The sequence below is a fragment of the Podarcis tiliguerta genome (assembly GCF_965153285.1).
Source record: "Podarcis tiliguerta genome assembly, chromosome: 12".
NCBI lineage: Eukaryota > Metazoa > Chordata > Lepidosauria > Squamata > Lacertidae > Podarcis > Podarcis tiliguerta.
Genome location: NC_139545.1, coordinates 6463790 through 6478998, shown reverse-complemented (window position 1 = coordinate 6478998; position 15209 = coordinate 6463790). Strand labels below are relative to the sequence as shown.

Sequence of the window (15209 nt, the reverse complement as noted above, 5' to 3'; positions counted from 1 at the left end):
GGGTTAAAGCCTCAGCGCCTAGGGCTTGCCGATCGAAAGGTCGGCGGTTCGAATCCCCGTGGCGGGGTGCGCTCCCGCTGTTTGGTCCCAGCGCCTGCCAACCTAGCAGTTCGAAAGCACCCCTGGGTGCAAGTAGATAAATAGGGACCGCTTACCAGCGGGAAGGTAAACGGCGTTTCCGTGTGCGGCTCTGGCTCGCCAGAGCAGCGATGTCACGCTGGCCACGTGACCCGGAAGTGTCTCCGGACAGCGCTGGCTCTCGGCCTCTTGAGTGAGATGAGCACACAACCCTAGAGTCTGTCAAGACTGGCCCGTACGGGCAGGGGTACCTTTACCTTTACCTTTAAATGAGTTACATCAAGGCACTGAAGCAAATGGCAGCTAATAATAATAATAATAATAATAATAATAATAATTTTTATTTATACCCTGCCCTCCCCAGCCAAGACCTGGCTCAGGGCGGCGAACACCAGATATAAAACAATTGACTGAAATACAACTTAAAAAAACAAGATTAAAATACAACATTAAAATGCAGCCTCATTTCAGCAGAAACTCAAAAACTTTTTTTTGTGGATGAAAACGTCATGTCTTCACCAAGGCTAACTATCCAGACTGGTCCTACGTGGGCCACAAAAAAGCCAGGGAAGTCCCCAAGTAGGAGTTCCATCACAGAAGGAAAAAGGAAAAAAGAAAGAGGGGGAGGGGATCAAGTTGATTCCAAGCCAAAGGCCAGGTGGAACAACTCTGTCTTACAGGCCCTGCCGAAAGAAATCAGATCCTGCAGGGCCCTGGTCTCATGAGACAGAGCGTTCCACCAGGCTGGAGCCAGTGTTGAGAAGGCCCTGGCTCTGGTTGAGGCTAATCTAACTTCCTTAGGGCCCGGGACCTCTAGGGTGTTGCTATTTATGGACCTTAAGGTCCTCTGTGGGGCATACCAACCCACTCACTTGATCTTTGCCTTTTGAGTGCAGTTGTTTCAAGCAGGCCTTGAGCCAAGAATAACTGAACGCCCCTTTGTAAAACACGACAGCCAAAATCAAGGATGAAGAATAGGCTTGAGAGTTAGTTACTCTTCTTGTGATTCACAGGCACCCAGACAGTTGGGGTAGAAAGATATAATATTTGAAAAATGACGATGAGAAATAGGCAGCTTTTCATTCCACACATTATGAGATCTGGCATGGGTTGATACTTGTCTGTCAACGTAGGAAAAGAAGATCTTGGAGGAGATCTGGTGAAAGCTGGGGATGGAGGTGGTACTTTTTCATAGTGGGGAGTCACATTCACTGGCCAAACGCTTATGCACCAGAAGCCCCTATAGGCACCCATGAAATATTTCTGTCTTAGGCAAGGATTTAATTAAGTTCTTCAGCTGGTGTTACCTGTTCTCAACCGCCTTTCAGCCTTGCGTTGGAGGGAGAGCGGCTTTTGCCATATAAGATCTGACAGGCATGTGCTCCTTGAGGAAGTGGAGGGGAAGCCCTCCGTTCATATGACTAATTAGACAGGCTTCATGCTGGGTTGCTCTTTTTTGATGCTGATCCCTGTGCTAATTGTCAGTTATGTTCCTAAGGAAAGCAAGGTTGAGTTCAAATCTTGTAGCGCCTTGCTCCCTATTAGCTTCCTTGACCTTAAACTGATGTGAATTGACAAGGAACAGACTGAGAGACAGAGAAGGAGAGGGAGACAGAGAAGTTCAATCCACTTAGCTAGCGCATATTTGGGAGTTCCTTCGCGGAAAGAAAAACAGCAATAGAATTAAAATACTTTTTTTTAATGTATATCTTTGTTGTTTTAAAATAGATACATTTATGCAAGGAAAGCAAACCAACCAACCAACAAGCATACAATCGAATAGATAAACAATAAATTAACAAACAAGCAATAACAATATATGAGACAACACAATTATTATAACTGACATCATTTATACTCCCAATGATGTGAAATTATAGAACTTATAAAACAAGAAATTAAAAATGACTTCCAGTTAGTCTCACTGTACTTTATCTGTTGATTATCTTGTACCGCACAGTAACATATTTCATATATAGTTTCTGTTAACTTCCCTACAAACTATATTTATACCGTGCAAGGTTCAGTCTAATTCTGCCAAGAGGTTTCCTTTTATACTGTAGATTTTAAAGTATTCTTAATTCCCCCCCCCAAGAATTAAAACACTTTTGTGCCATCTGCGGTTGTCACTATGAGATAAAATAGCCAAACTATCGATTCCAGAATGAACTGGAAGAGGAATTCTACAGAAATGGGATTTGATGCCCTGTTATGTATAAACAGCAGTGATTCCCACCCCAAATTATCTTTGAACCCAACTTGTATTGCCACTAATGCAACTTGCTTTTAGAACGAAGTTCTCCTCCCTCCACATTGTTTATGGGATTTTGAAATTCCTGCATTGAAGGAGATTGGACTAGATAGCCCGTGGGGTCCCTTCCGACTCTACCACTATGACTCTATGACTTCTGGAGGGCCACAGGCTTCCCATGTTTATTCCAGCTAGTGCATCTACCCATTTTTCGGAAGTGATGTTTCCTCAGCATTCCCACTGCAACATGGAGTTATTGGGAGGAAATGTGATGTCTCTTGTTGTTGTTGTTGTTTAGTCGTTGTCGTGTCCGACTCTTCGTGACCCCATGGACCAGAGCACTCCAGGCACTCCTTTGAGAACACTGTCCAACCATTTCATCCTCTGTTGTCCCCTTCTCCTTGTGCCCTTTCCCAACATCAGGGTCTTTTCCAGGGAATCTTCTCTTCTCATTGGAGCCTCAGCTTCAGGATCTGTCCTTCCAGTGAGCACTCAGGGCTGATTTCCTTCAGAATGGATAGGTTTGATCTTCTTGCAGTCCATGGGACTCTCAAGAGTCTCCTCCAACACCATAATTCAAAAGCATCAATTCTTCGGCAATCAGCCTTCTTTATGGTCCAGCTCTCACTTCCATACATCACTACTGGGAAAACCATAGCTTTAACTATATGGATGTGATAAATGTGATGTCTCTACCATCCAGCAATTGTACCCATTACATTGAGAAGGAGCTCAGGCTGGATCTATGGAGACAACCGTCTTCCAGGCATCATGTGGGCACAGGGATGTTTACGGTGAGAAAGCAAACCTGGTGCAGATTTCAGATGGTGCAACTCCAGCAGGTAGGTAGATGTCTCACCTTGGGATCACTACACTTGAACCACCATGTGATGCTAAATTGTCACCAAGACATAGAATCATAGAATCATACAATAGAATCATAGAATAGAATCATAGAATCATAGAGTTGGAAGAGACCACAAGGGCCATCGAGTCCAACCCCCTGCCAAGCAGGAAACACCATCAGAGCACTCCTGACATATGGTTGTCAAGCCTCTGCTTAAAGACCTCCAAAGAAGGAGACTCCACCACACTCCTTGGCAGCAAATTCCACTGTCAAACAGCTCTTACTGTCAGGAAGTTCTTCCTAATGTTTAGGTGGAATCTTCTTTCTTGTAGTTTGGATCCATTGCTCTGTGTCCGCTTCTCTGGAGCAGCAGAAAACAACCTTTCTCCCTCCTCTATGTGACATCCTTTTATATATTTGAACATGGCTATCATATCACCCCTTAACCTCCTCTTCTCCAGGCTAAACATGCCCAGCTCCCTTAGCCGTTCCTCATAAGGCATCGTTTCCAGGCCTTTGACCATTTTGGTTGCCCTCCTCTGGACACGTTCCAGTTTGTCAGTGTCCTTCTTGAACTGTGGTGCCCAGAACTGGACACAGTACTCCAGGTGAGGTCTGACCAGAGCAGAATACAGTGGCACTATTACTTCCCTTGATCTAGATGCTATACTCCTATTGATGCAGCCCAGAATTACATTGGCTTTTTTAGCTGCCGCGTCACACTGTTGGCTCATGTCAAGTTTGTGGTCATGAGAGGCAACGTTTAGAAGGCTTGTGTGTGGCAAGGTTGACCCATGGCTCCTGTTATCCCTTGACTAGCATCTATTGCATGCTGTGTGAGTCAACCAGCCCTTTCTTCAGCACTGCTGAGGAGACATCAGAAATCAGCCATGTCTTCTTCTCCACCATGTCATCACTTCTCCACCAACGACATAACTGCCTTCATTTCCATGGAATACATTTGCCATCTCTTTGAGGCGGAAATACATTTGTGGTTGAGAATGGGCAAAGGTTGCTGTCTTTCAGCTAATCTTTAGTCTTCGTCCTGTCCTAATTTCATGGATCAATAGCAGGCCTGCATCCTGAAAATCGAATAAGGGTCTCATTGGAATGCACATACATAAAAGATTTCACCAGCAGCTGTAAAACGAGTTTTAACATAATCCAAGAAAAAAAAAGGGGGGGGGGAGTTGCAAAAGATGTAGACAAGGGCAAGGTATATTTTTCTGTGATCAAAACATTTCAAAACAGTTCCCATTAAATTAGTAAGCTTGATGTAGGACAGGGTTAGCCAATGTTGTGCCCAGACAGCCTTGCCCATGGCTGACGTCCAAAACATTTTAATAGCATTTTAATAGCTGTAGTCCAAAATATGTGCACAGCAGCCTGTTGGCTATCACTGATGTAACGGCTAGCATCCCTACAATGCATGGTATGGGAACATAAGACTGATGCTTTCAAGTAGGGAGGGAGCAAAAGAAGGGAGCACGTTATCATCTGCCTGAAATTTCCAGTGGAAGAAGGTATGAGCAAAATCGATGGATGATTTAGCGCAGAACTGAAATACATTTGCCTCAAGTGATATTCCTCAGAATTATCTTCTAGAAACTTTGCTGGCAAATATTCACCGGATGTGTGACTATTTCAGGAGCATTTCATAACTCAGCATCGACATTTGACATATAAATATATTTGGTACTTCATTGGAACAGCTGTTATTAATTGACAGTTGGTATATAGGATAACTGTCTTATTGTATATTTTAAATAGGGACATTTTTAACGTTTTGATGGTTTTATCACATAATTTTAATTATGTATGGATTTCATAATTGATTTTATGCTTGCAAACCACTTAGCAGCCATCCTGGCATGTATGCAGCAAATAAATAATAAAACAATGTCCTGCCCAAAGAGAGAATTAAAATTGTTCCAAAAATGGCTTCCAATAGACAAATGAAGTTAATTATTATTGGTCTGTGCATAATGATTGGAAAGCATTAGTGGAACACTACTTTCACATTAGACATACCATATTTTTCCGTGTATGAGACTAGGTTTTTTCCCTAATAAATTATGTCAAAAATGAAAAAGGTAAAGGTACCCCTGCCCGTATGGGCCAGTCGTGTCCGACTCTGGGGTTGTGCGCCCATCTCACTTAAGAGGCCGGGAGCCAGCGCTGTCCGCAGACACTTCCGGGTCACATGGCCAGCGTGACGAAGCTGCTCTGGCGAACCGGCACCAGCGCAGCACATGGAACGCCGTTTACCTTCCCGCTGGTAAGCGGTCCCTATTTATCTACTTGCACCCAGGGGTGCTTTCGAACTGCTAGGTGGGCAGGAGCTGGGACCGAACGACGGGAGCTCACCCTGCCGCGGGGATTCGAACCGCCGACCATGCGATCTGCAAGTCCTAGACGCTGAGGTTTTACCCACAGCACCACCCGCGTCCCATGTCAAAAATTAGGGGGCGTCTTATACACGGATAGTGCCAAGGCCATGTTCTTAAATCTGAGTCCCCCAAAACAGGGGACGTCTTATACATGGGGGCGTCTTATAGACAGGAAAATACGGTATTTCTCCCCCCCTTCATGTCTATAACAGGTATACAGAGGCATGGATTTCTGTGCCCTGTAGACTAGACAGATATCTGAAGGAAGGTAAAGGTAAAGGTAAAGGTAAAGGTACCCCTGCCCGTACGGGCCAGTCTTGACAGACTCTAGGGTTGTGCGCCCATCTCACTCGATAGGCCGGGAGCCAGCGCTGTCCGCAGACACTTCCGGGTCACGTGGCCAGCGTGACAAGCTGCATCTGGTGAGCCAGCACAGCACACGGAACGCCGTTTACCTTCCCACTGGTAAGCGGTCCCTATTTATCTACTTGCACCCGGGGGTGCTTTTGAACTGCTAGGTTGGCAGGCGCTGGGACCGAATGACGGGAGCGCACCCCGCCGCGGGGATTCGAACCGCCGACCATGCGATCGGCAAGTCCTAGGCCACAGTGAAGGTAAGTTGAATCAAGAATGAAGTGAAAGGGACTGGATCTACAGACCAGGGAGAATGCTTGAAGGTGTCAGCTGATTGAAGCAAGTGAAAGGGAACCAGAGCTACTGAAGAAACACACCCTTGGATGAGAGGATGTCAAGTCACTAGCCACAATTCACCACACCCTTAATCCAGCTTGTTTCAATTGATTTAAAAGCACGCCATGTATTCTTGTTGGCTTAGGACCACACATCTCCCAGACATACTATCCTGTTAGATCCCTTTGGCAGGCAGTGAGAATGAAGGCTGACAATCTAATCACAGAACACTGTGATGGCGTGGCTGCATCCGAGGTGCTTTTAGGGCTTAGGCTGCTGATCTGAAACAGTGGACAGCTCCCAGGAGGTGGCTGGCTTAATGCACTCGCCACTTTCTCCCATCTGAGCAAGGCCAAGAAGGCCCTTACCAGTTCTTACAGACTGGAGGACAGCTGCAGTGGCGTAGCGTGGGTTGTCAGCACCCGGGGCAAGGCAAGTAATTTGTGCCCCCTAACCTGTGGATTTGCGCCCCCTAACCTGTGGATTTGAGCCCCCCCTAACCCCCAAATGTTGCGCCCGGTGTGGCCGGCCCCCCCTGCACCCCCCACGCTACGCCACTGGACAGCTGCTATTGATACTAAACCAGTGGTGTCTCCATAAGCCTGAGGGTACAGCTGCCTTGGTGGGTATACTTGTTGATAGCTCTGCTTCTTGGTGGACAAAGGAAGCATCCCCCTTCTCTGTAGCATTGGAAAGTGATGCATCTGGGTCAAAGAACACAAACAAGCAACCCTGGACCACAAGGCATGTGACCCTGAAAGTCTTATTTTTGATATATCATGTAAACTTGGCATGGCTGCTGAGAGTCGGCATTTTTTAGTAGCTTAGTAGGATGTGAAGACTCTGGTTCAAATCCTCATTCAGCCATGATATTGTGGGAACGTTTATATAATTTAGCAGAGTTTAAACGATCCCCTGTTTGAGCTTATGCAGTGACAAGCAGGTTGCTAACTCGTTTGAGTCCTATCAGTAATTATACCTTCCTGGTTGATATCACTTTCTGTCCCTCTTAAAGAAAACACACATGAATCTGAATCATATTAACATAAACTACCATACTATCTTCCTTCATGGATCACTGCCTTGCCGTGGCGAAGGGGCTTGAATAACTCAGAGAAGCTATGAGCTATGCCGTGCAGGGCCATCCAAGATGGACAGATCATAGTGGAGAGTTTTGAACAAACGTGATCCACCTGGAGCAGGAATCGGCAAGCCACTCCAGTATCGCTGCCAAGAAAACTCCATGGACAAAGACAACAGGCATATAAAAGTTATGACGCTGGAAGATGAGCCCCTCAGGTTGGAAGGCATCCAACATGCTACTGAGGAAGAGCGGAGTACAAGTAGATTCAGAGCTGATGAAGCGGCTGGGCCAAAGCCGAAAGGACGCTCAGTTGCGGATATGCCTGGAAGCGAAAGTCCAATGCTATAAAGAAAAAAGACCCTGTTGCTGGGAAAGATGGAGGGCGCAAGGAGAAGGGGACGACAGAGGATGAGATGGTTGGACAGTGTTCTCGAAGCTACCAGCATGAGTTTGACCAAACTGTGGGAGGCAGTGGAAGACAGGAGTGCCTGGTGTGCTCTGGTCTATGGGGTCATGAAGAGTCGGACACGACTAAACGACTAAACCACAACAAGTATACTATCAGATTCATTCAGGTTTACAGAGTTGTTCCTGAAGGCAGCCTTAGGTTACATAACAGATAAACTATATACTAGATAGTAGTGAGTCATGAGAAGACTTCATCCAAGCAGTTACCAGTTCACACTCCATGCAGCAACCGACCAGCCGACCAACTGACAAAACTGCCTGCCACATAGAGCCAGTTAGTCCTCTTGGAATGTTGAACTTGACTGACAGCTTTATATCCCACAGATATTTGGCCCTGTCATTCTCTCTCTGCCTAGCTTACTCCACGGGGTTGAATTTGTGGGGAGAACGTGGAATGGGGGAAGAGCTGTGTGTGCAGCCCTGAGCTGTGTATGTGTGTGGTAAATAATAACAACTTGCTATTCTATTATTGCAGCAAGCCCATTAATGCACTTTGACGGACCTGTGTGAACAGAATGTCACGAAATATCATTTCAGTAGCCATTTGTTTTGGTGATCCACCTTACATATTCTCTCAATTTACCCTCACAAGAACCCTAAGATGTAGTTCAGACAAATCTCTGGTGCGGCTGCACTTGGAATGCTGTGTACAGTTCTGGTTGCCTCATCTCAGAGAGGATATTGCAGATCTGGAAAAGGTTAAGAAAAGGGGACGCCACATGACCCAGTGGTTGGGCAACTCTCTATTGAAGAAAGGTTACAACAAAAGGCTTTTTAGTGTAGAAAAATGGTAAGGTGGGGGAGACTGGTCAGAGATGTACTTAATTATTGGAAAAAGTCATACCCTCCAACATTTCTCCAGTGAAACTAGGGATGTCCTATTCCATCTTCATAAATATAATGGTTGCCTCAGCCACTCTGGGCAGCTTCCAACATACATAAAAATATAATAAAACATTAAGCATTAAAAAAACTTCCCTATACAAGGCTGCCTTCAGATGTCTTCTAAATATTTTATAGTTACTTATTTCCTTGGCTCAGGGTAGCATAACTCCATACCCTACAATATTTCCCCTACATTTTCCTAAGGAAAAGTGGGACATTCCAGGATCAAATCAGAAACCAGGATGGCTTCTGTAAATCTGGGACTGTCCCTGGAAAATAGGGACACTTGGAGGGTCTGGAAAGTGGTCAGGCCTGTCTCATAATACTACAATTCAGGGACATTCAATGAAGCTCAATGTTGGAAGAGTCAGGTGAGAAAAAAGAAAGCACTTCTTCACATTGCTCATAGTTAGACAACAGAATTCGCTTCCATGGGATGCAGTGATGTCCATCAACTTGGATGGCTTTAAAGGAGACCTCGACCAAAGGCCATTGATGGCTGCTACCCACTGTGCTTATGTTCTGCTTCCACCGTAATAAACAGTCTACCTCTGTTTACCATTTGCTGGGGAACACAAGTGTGGCAAGTGTTGTGCTGCTGCACTTTTCCAAGGGCATCTGGATCTGGTTGACCATTGTGGTAGAACAGGATGCTGGACTAAATGGGCCCTTGGCCTGATCCTGGGCTCTTCTTATGTTCTTATGTTTAACTTGCGTCCCACAACACATCTAGTCCATGAACCATATTGTCAGGGAACTGCCATCGGAGCGGGAGGCGGAGAGGAGGCTCCAGGACGATGGTGGAAAGGGTCCAAGTAGGAGGAGGGGTAGCCCATCCGCTGGGGAAGGAAATCAGCGTAACACCAGTGGAGAAGGGGGGCAGATGGAGGAATTGGAGAGGTGGCTCCAGGACTCTTTGCAGGAGACCAGCGGAGAGGGCACGAGTACTCCGTTGCCCACACCCACTTTGCGCAGAAGACTTCCGCGCAGGCAGAGTGGGAGGAGACTGGGCGTCAAACAGCTTCTATGCTGGAAGTGGTTTAAGAAACGCCCACTGACGGATTCTGCCAGCAACTGAGGCAGCCACGGAACTTGAGGCTGTCCAGACAAAAGGGTTCAACCAGGCAACCTAGCCAGGAGTAACGGCAACTTACGCACGAGCAACCCCTAGAACCATTACACATATATAGTGACCTACCAGGTGGTTTGAAAACCCCTTGTTTCAGCAGTCCTGGGCAGTCAGCAAAAATGAGAGGGCTCAAGAGCCCTTGGTAGGCCATTTGTAGATGGGTGGTGGGCTATATTTGGCTTTCTGGGTCACTAGATGAGAAAACGTGGTAGATTTCATCATTATTATGCCCCAATCCTTCTCCCCCACCATCCAGTTCCACACTTGGCAACTGATACGATTTAGATTTTATCCAGACAAGTAACATTACAAATTACTTGTTTTAAACTGAACAAAATACCAAGGTATATTTTAAACAATTTAATCAGTTCTTGAGGAAAGGAAGGAAGGAAGGATAGATCTCACCAGACTGACTCCCTGTTGTTTTCTGATACTTTGGAGAGCCATAAAATGAAACTCCTTTTTCACAGGCCTCATCTGAAGTCGAAAAGCAAAAGCGCTCCAGTGAGGATGAAAGCTCTGAGGAATTTTTGTTTTCCAACTCTGCCTGTCTCCTCACTCTCTCCCGCCTCCCTCCCCACCAGCCTGTCTTGGCCACCATTGCAGCAATTTTTGAGAACTTATCAGTAATAAACAGACTCCTGATAGGAAGCTAAAGGCTAGCAGGAAGTAAAAATCCTCTCTCTTAATTGCAGCCCCAAATACATCTGAAGTAAAATTAATCAACAAAGACATTACTCTTCATTAGCTGGGACTCCTTTCTCCGAGTCTTTGTTTTTTCATTTATATCTTCCTCCATCCCAGGCTTTTATCGCCAGTACACTTTGATAAAAGTCCTGTTTAGCTGTGTGACATTGCAAAAAGGGTTTCTACACACAAGAACATTCTCACCCTCTCCAAAGTATTCAATTTTTGTCTCACTTCTCCTGAAGAATTCCTGCCCCAGGGGTATTTTTACTCTACTTGAGTGTTACAAGCCTACATTAATACATTTATCCCAACTAAATTTTTAATAAAAATTGAATCAGTTTAGAAGGCACCTAATCTCTCCTACCCTTCCCTAGAATAAGCTAAGACAGAGGGCTAAGGAGAAGGGCACAACTTAGAAGCTAGATGCAATGTTCTTATTGATCAACATCATGTTACACCTCTTGTGAATGAGTCTGAAGATCTTCAACCAACTTAGATGTTGATTTTGAAAATTCCTTGCATGTATTTCGTTTGGCTTCAGTGGTTATGGCCAAGATCTCAAGAAAGGGCATGTGCACATACAATATAATGATGTGTGTAGCAAGAGTATTGCTTCCTGTTTCGGACCAAAATAAAAATAATCCAATTGCTGAAGAGGCAAGCCACTTTTCAAACTAAGCAGTAGCTTATCTGTTTGACTGTGGAAAGTACTATAGCAAAAACCAAAACAACCTCCCCCCCCCCGAAAAAAAATTCCAAACAGAAAACACCAACTTTGTATACCTAGAATAAGCTAATCATCTGTTCAATTATTAACAGATTTCCATGTCTCATCTCAATAAATGGAAGAGGTGTATATCCAAAAACAGATGTGAGATGCTGTAAAACAGGCATAGCCAAACTTGGCCCTGCAGCTGTTTTGGGACTACAACTCCCATCATCCCTAGCTAACAGGACCAGTGGTCAGGGATGGTGGGAATTGTAGTCCCAAAACAGCTGGAGCGCCAAGTTTGGCCATGCCTGCTGTAAAAGATGTCAATAATCTTCACAATATTTTTGCAAGGTAGGCCAGTAGTATTACTATTTACATTTTGAAGATGTGTGACTGTCAGGGAACTGCCATCGGAGCAGGAGGAGGTGAGAGGGCTCTCGGATGATGGTGGAGAGGGCACCAGTAGGGGGAGGGATAGCCCATACGCTGGGGAAGGAAATCAGTGTAACACCAGTGGAGAAGGGGAGGAGATAGAGGAAGCGGAGAGCTGGCTACAAGACTCTTCGCAGGAGACAAGCGGAGAGGGCACGAGTACTCCGTTGCCCACACCCACCCTGCGCAGAAAGCTTTCGCGCAGGCAACGGGGGAGGAGACTGGGCGTGAAGCAGCTTTTATGTTGGAAGCGGTTTAAGAAACGCCCATTGACGGATTCTGCCAGCGACTGAGGCAGCCACGAGATAGAGGCTGCTCTGTCAGAAAGGGTTCAACCATGCAAGACAGCCACGAGTGAAGGCAATTTACGCACAAGCAATCCCTAGAACCCCAACAGTGACTAAAGCAACAAAAAGCACTTTACTGTCCATGTCCCCAAGTCTGAAAATCTGGAGCTTGGATGGTGCTGTTGCTTCAGTCATAAAGCTGGTCACACTGGGAGCTTACACATGAGCTGGACCAGGCTCTCTACCTTCCTAGCTCTCATTCAGGCCCAAGGAGGTGTTCCCATGCAGTCCCTCTTCTCCTGAGTAGCCTCCTGGGAGCAGTGGCCACTTGGGCAGGAGCTCTGAAGCATCTCAGCTGTGTGCCTGGGAGAGACGAGAGCCACTCAGAAAGCCAGGCTAGTGGTGTGAGGATTGTCGAGTTCAGATGACTGGGTCTCTTAGAAATAAGAAGCTTTAGTGAGGCTATGGTTATTCAAGGAAGAGGTTTGCTTTGGGCTCCTTCCCTTGCATGTAGACCAGTGTTCTTCTTTTCAGAATTCTAAGTCTTGAGATGGACTCTTCTAGCTTTAGGCCAGAACATTCTGAAATCCTGCTCTGGATCAAGGAATGGCTCTGCCATAGACATTACAGGGCTGTCCTGTCCTGGGGCACAGGTGTCCAGATCCGATGGCTTCTCAGGATCATTGGGAACGGACTCAGTCCAGTATACCTGAAGGAGCGTCTCCACCCCCATCGTTCTACCCAGACACTGAGGTCCAGCGCTGAGGGCCTTCTGGCAGTTCCCTCGCTGTGAGAAGCCAAGGTACAGAGAACCAGGCAGAGGGCCTTCTTGGTAGTGGCACCCACCCTGTGGAACGCCCTCCCACCAGATGTCAAAGAGAAAAACAACTACCAGACTTTTAGAAGACATCTGAAGGCAGCCCTGTTTAGGGAAGCTTTTAATGTTTAATAGACTATTGCATTTTAATATTCTGTTGAAAGCTGCCCAGAGTGGCTGGGCAAGCCAAGCCAGATGGGTGGGGTATAAATAATAAATTATTATTATTATTATTATTATTATTATTATTATTATTATTATTATCCACTGGAAGGTCCTACTCCCCTTGCTCCTCATTTGAGGAGACCTCAGGTTCAGAGGTTGAGAAGGACTGAACTATGATATCTCCTGAGTTTAGAGCTGAGATGCGGCTAGAGGCCCACAGCTCACTCTTAACCTCTTCACCCAGCTGCCAAAAAGCAAGCAAACATGCCAAGCTGACTTCTGGGGGTTCAGGCCCCTCATAGCAACTCTGCACCTTAGTCCCAGCCTGATGGGCTCTTCCACACAACTGGGCTAAAACTGATCCGGCACTCTTGGTGCTCACACACAGATCTCCTGGCACACCTCAGCCGTCTATTTTGATAGAGAGAAAGACGAGAGCAGAAGGTCTAATTCTGAGCGTGCCCAGATGGTGGGTGACGAGAGGGAGGAACTGCCAAAGAAGGAGGCAGCCAATGGTATTCCTTCCCACAGGGGCGGGGTGACTCAGGCCTTGGGGGCCAAGAGCAGCCCTTCAATGCTCTCTCTCTGGCTTTCAGGACTCTCCTTGCACCTCCTTCCGCTGATCTCCCAGAACCAGAAGAGGTATGAAGAGGGTGGAGCAAAGACAGGCATGGCGACAGAGTCTCAGATCTGGGGGAGAAGGAAGCTTAGGCGACTGTGGGAAAGCGATGGGGCCTTCAGTCCCCACAACTGCTGCATAGGAGCATGATCTACAGTACTGCAGGGGTCAGCAAACTTTTTCAGCAGGGGGCCGGTCCACTGTCCCTCAGACCTTGTGGGCGGCCAGACTATATACTGTATTTTTTGCTCTATAAGACTCACTTTTCCCCTCCTAAAGCGTAAGGGGAAATGTGTGTGCGTCTTATGGGGCGCATGCAGGCTGCGCAGCTATCCCAGAAGCCAGAACAGCAAGAGGAATCGCTGCTTTCACTGCACAGCGATCCCTCTTGCAGTTCTGGCTTCTGAGATTCAGAATATTTTTTTCTTGTTTTCCTCCTCCAAAAACTAGGTGCATCTTGTGGTCTGGCACGTCTTATAGAGCGAAAAATACGGTAATTTTTTTTTTTGGGGGGGGGGGGGGAATGAACAAATTCCTATGCCCCACAAATAACCCAGAGATGCATTTTACATAAAAGGACACATTCTACTCATGTAAAAACACTCTGATTCCCGGACTGTCCGCGGGCCGGATTGAGAAGGCAATTGGGCCAGATCCGGCCCCCAGGCCTTTGTTTGCCTACTCGTGATCTACTGTGAAAGGTTGCTGTGCTTATTAATCCTGGCTTCCTGAGTCAGCCTGAAATAAAGAGTTCACTGACCTGCTTCTGAGACCTGCTCCTGACACTAGACTACTCTGCAAAGGTAAAAAGTACATTAGTTGCGCCAACCACTTTTGTTCTCACCCTGCCCAACACTGGCATGTGGTCTGAAGAAGGTTGAAAATGCAAAAAATAGTGTGGAGCACTGGATTTAGGGCGCTGCGGGCTGTACCCCACCTCACAGGACACTGAGCTGAGGGGGCAGAAAATCAAGAAGACCCATAACTGAGCAGATCCTTGAGGGGGGCCAAATTTTGGCTTCACACAGAGTGTCGTAATACGAAAGATTAAAAATCCGCCCCTGTGTGATGTCCTGTAACTGCTGCTCCTCCATCATCCTGGCTCAATTCTGGCCTCATTGGACATATCAGAGGCACCTGTTGATGCATCTGGGGATAAAAAGCCCCACAAGTCATTAGCAACTCCCCAAAATGGAGCTCAAATGCATCCCTGAATGTCGCAAGTGAACTTGCCCTTTAACCTTGACTTAAAGTCAACCATAAATATCTATTCTGTCTTCACAACATCAGAGCTAAGGGTGGCCTCCAGGCCTGTATTAACTATCCAAGGAATGCAACCTGCCTATTTCCTGGCCATTTGTTGTTCCTTTAAACCAGCAAATCTTTTTTTTCTTCCAGGAACAAAAGTGCCAAAATTGCTACTTTCCGAGGGACAGCGACTATAGGGCCATCTCCCTCTTAAATTAGCAGATTGGCGCTGGCTTCAGCCAAGGCTTTTATCGGCTCCCTGTGTTCACCGAGGCCAGATGATTCCAAGGCGGCCGCTTAGAGGTTTAGAGCGCTGATGTGACAGGGGCCCTTTGATTCTGGCATTCCAGCCTCCTCCTTGGAGGCCGTGTTTACATAAACCTGAGAAAAACTGCCACTGCTGCTCATCTCTCTCGT

At 46.4% G+C, this 15209-nt stretch overlaps 1 long non-coding RNA gene across 2 annotated transcripts in view; it reads right to left on the bottom strand.

Annotated features, from left to right (window-relative positions):
- Window positions 1-3930: 3930 nt before the first annotated feature.
- The window catches only part of LOC310661319, a 78425-nt gene continuing 67146 nt past the window's right edge, over window positions 3931-15209 (bottom strand). For both annotated transcript variants that reach the window (XR_014503894.1, XR_014503895.1), the window contains exon 3: window positions 3931-4258. This is a non-coding gene — a long non-coding RNA (uncharacterized lncRNA). The remainder of the gene's footprint in view (window positions 4259-15209) is intronic.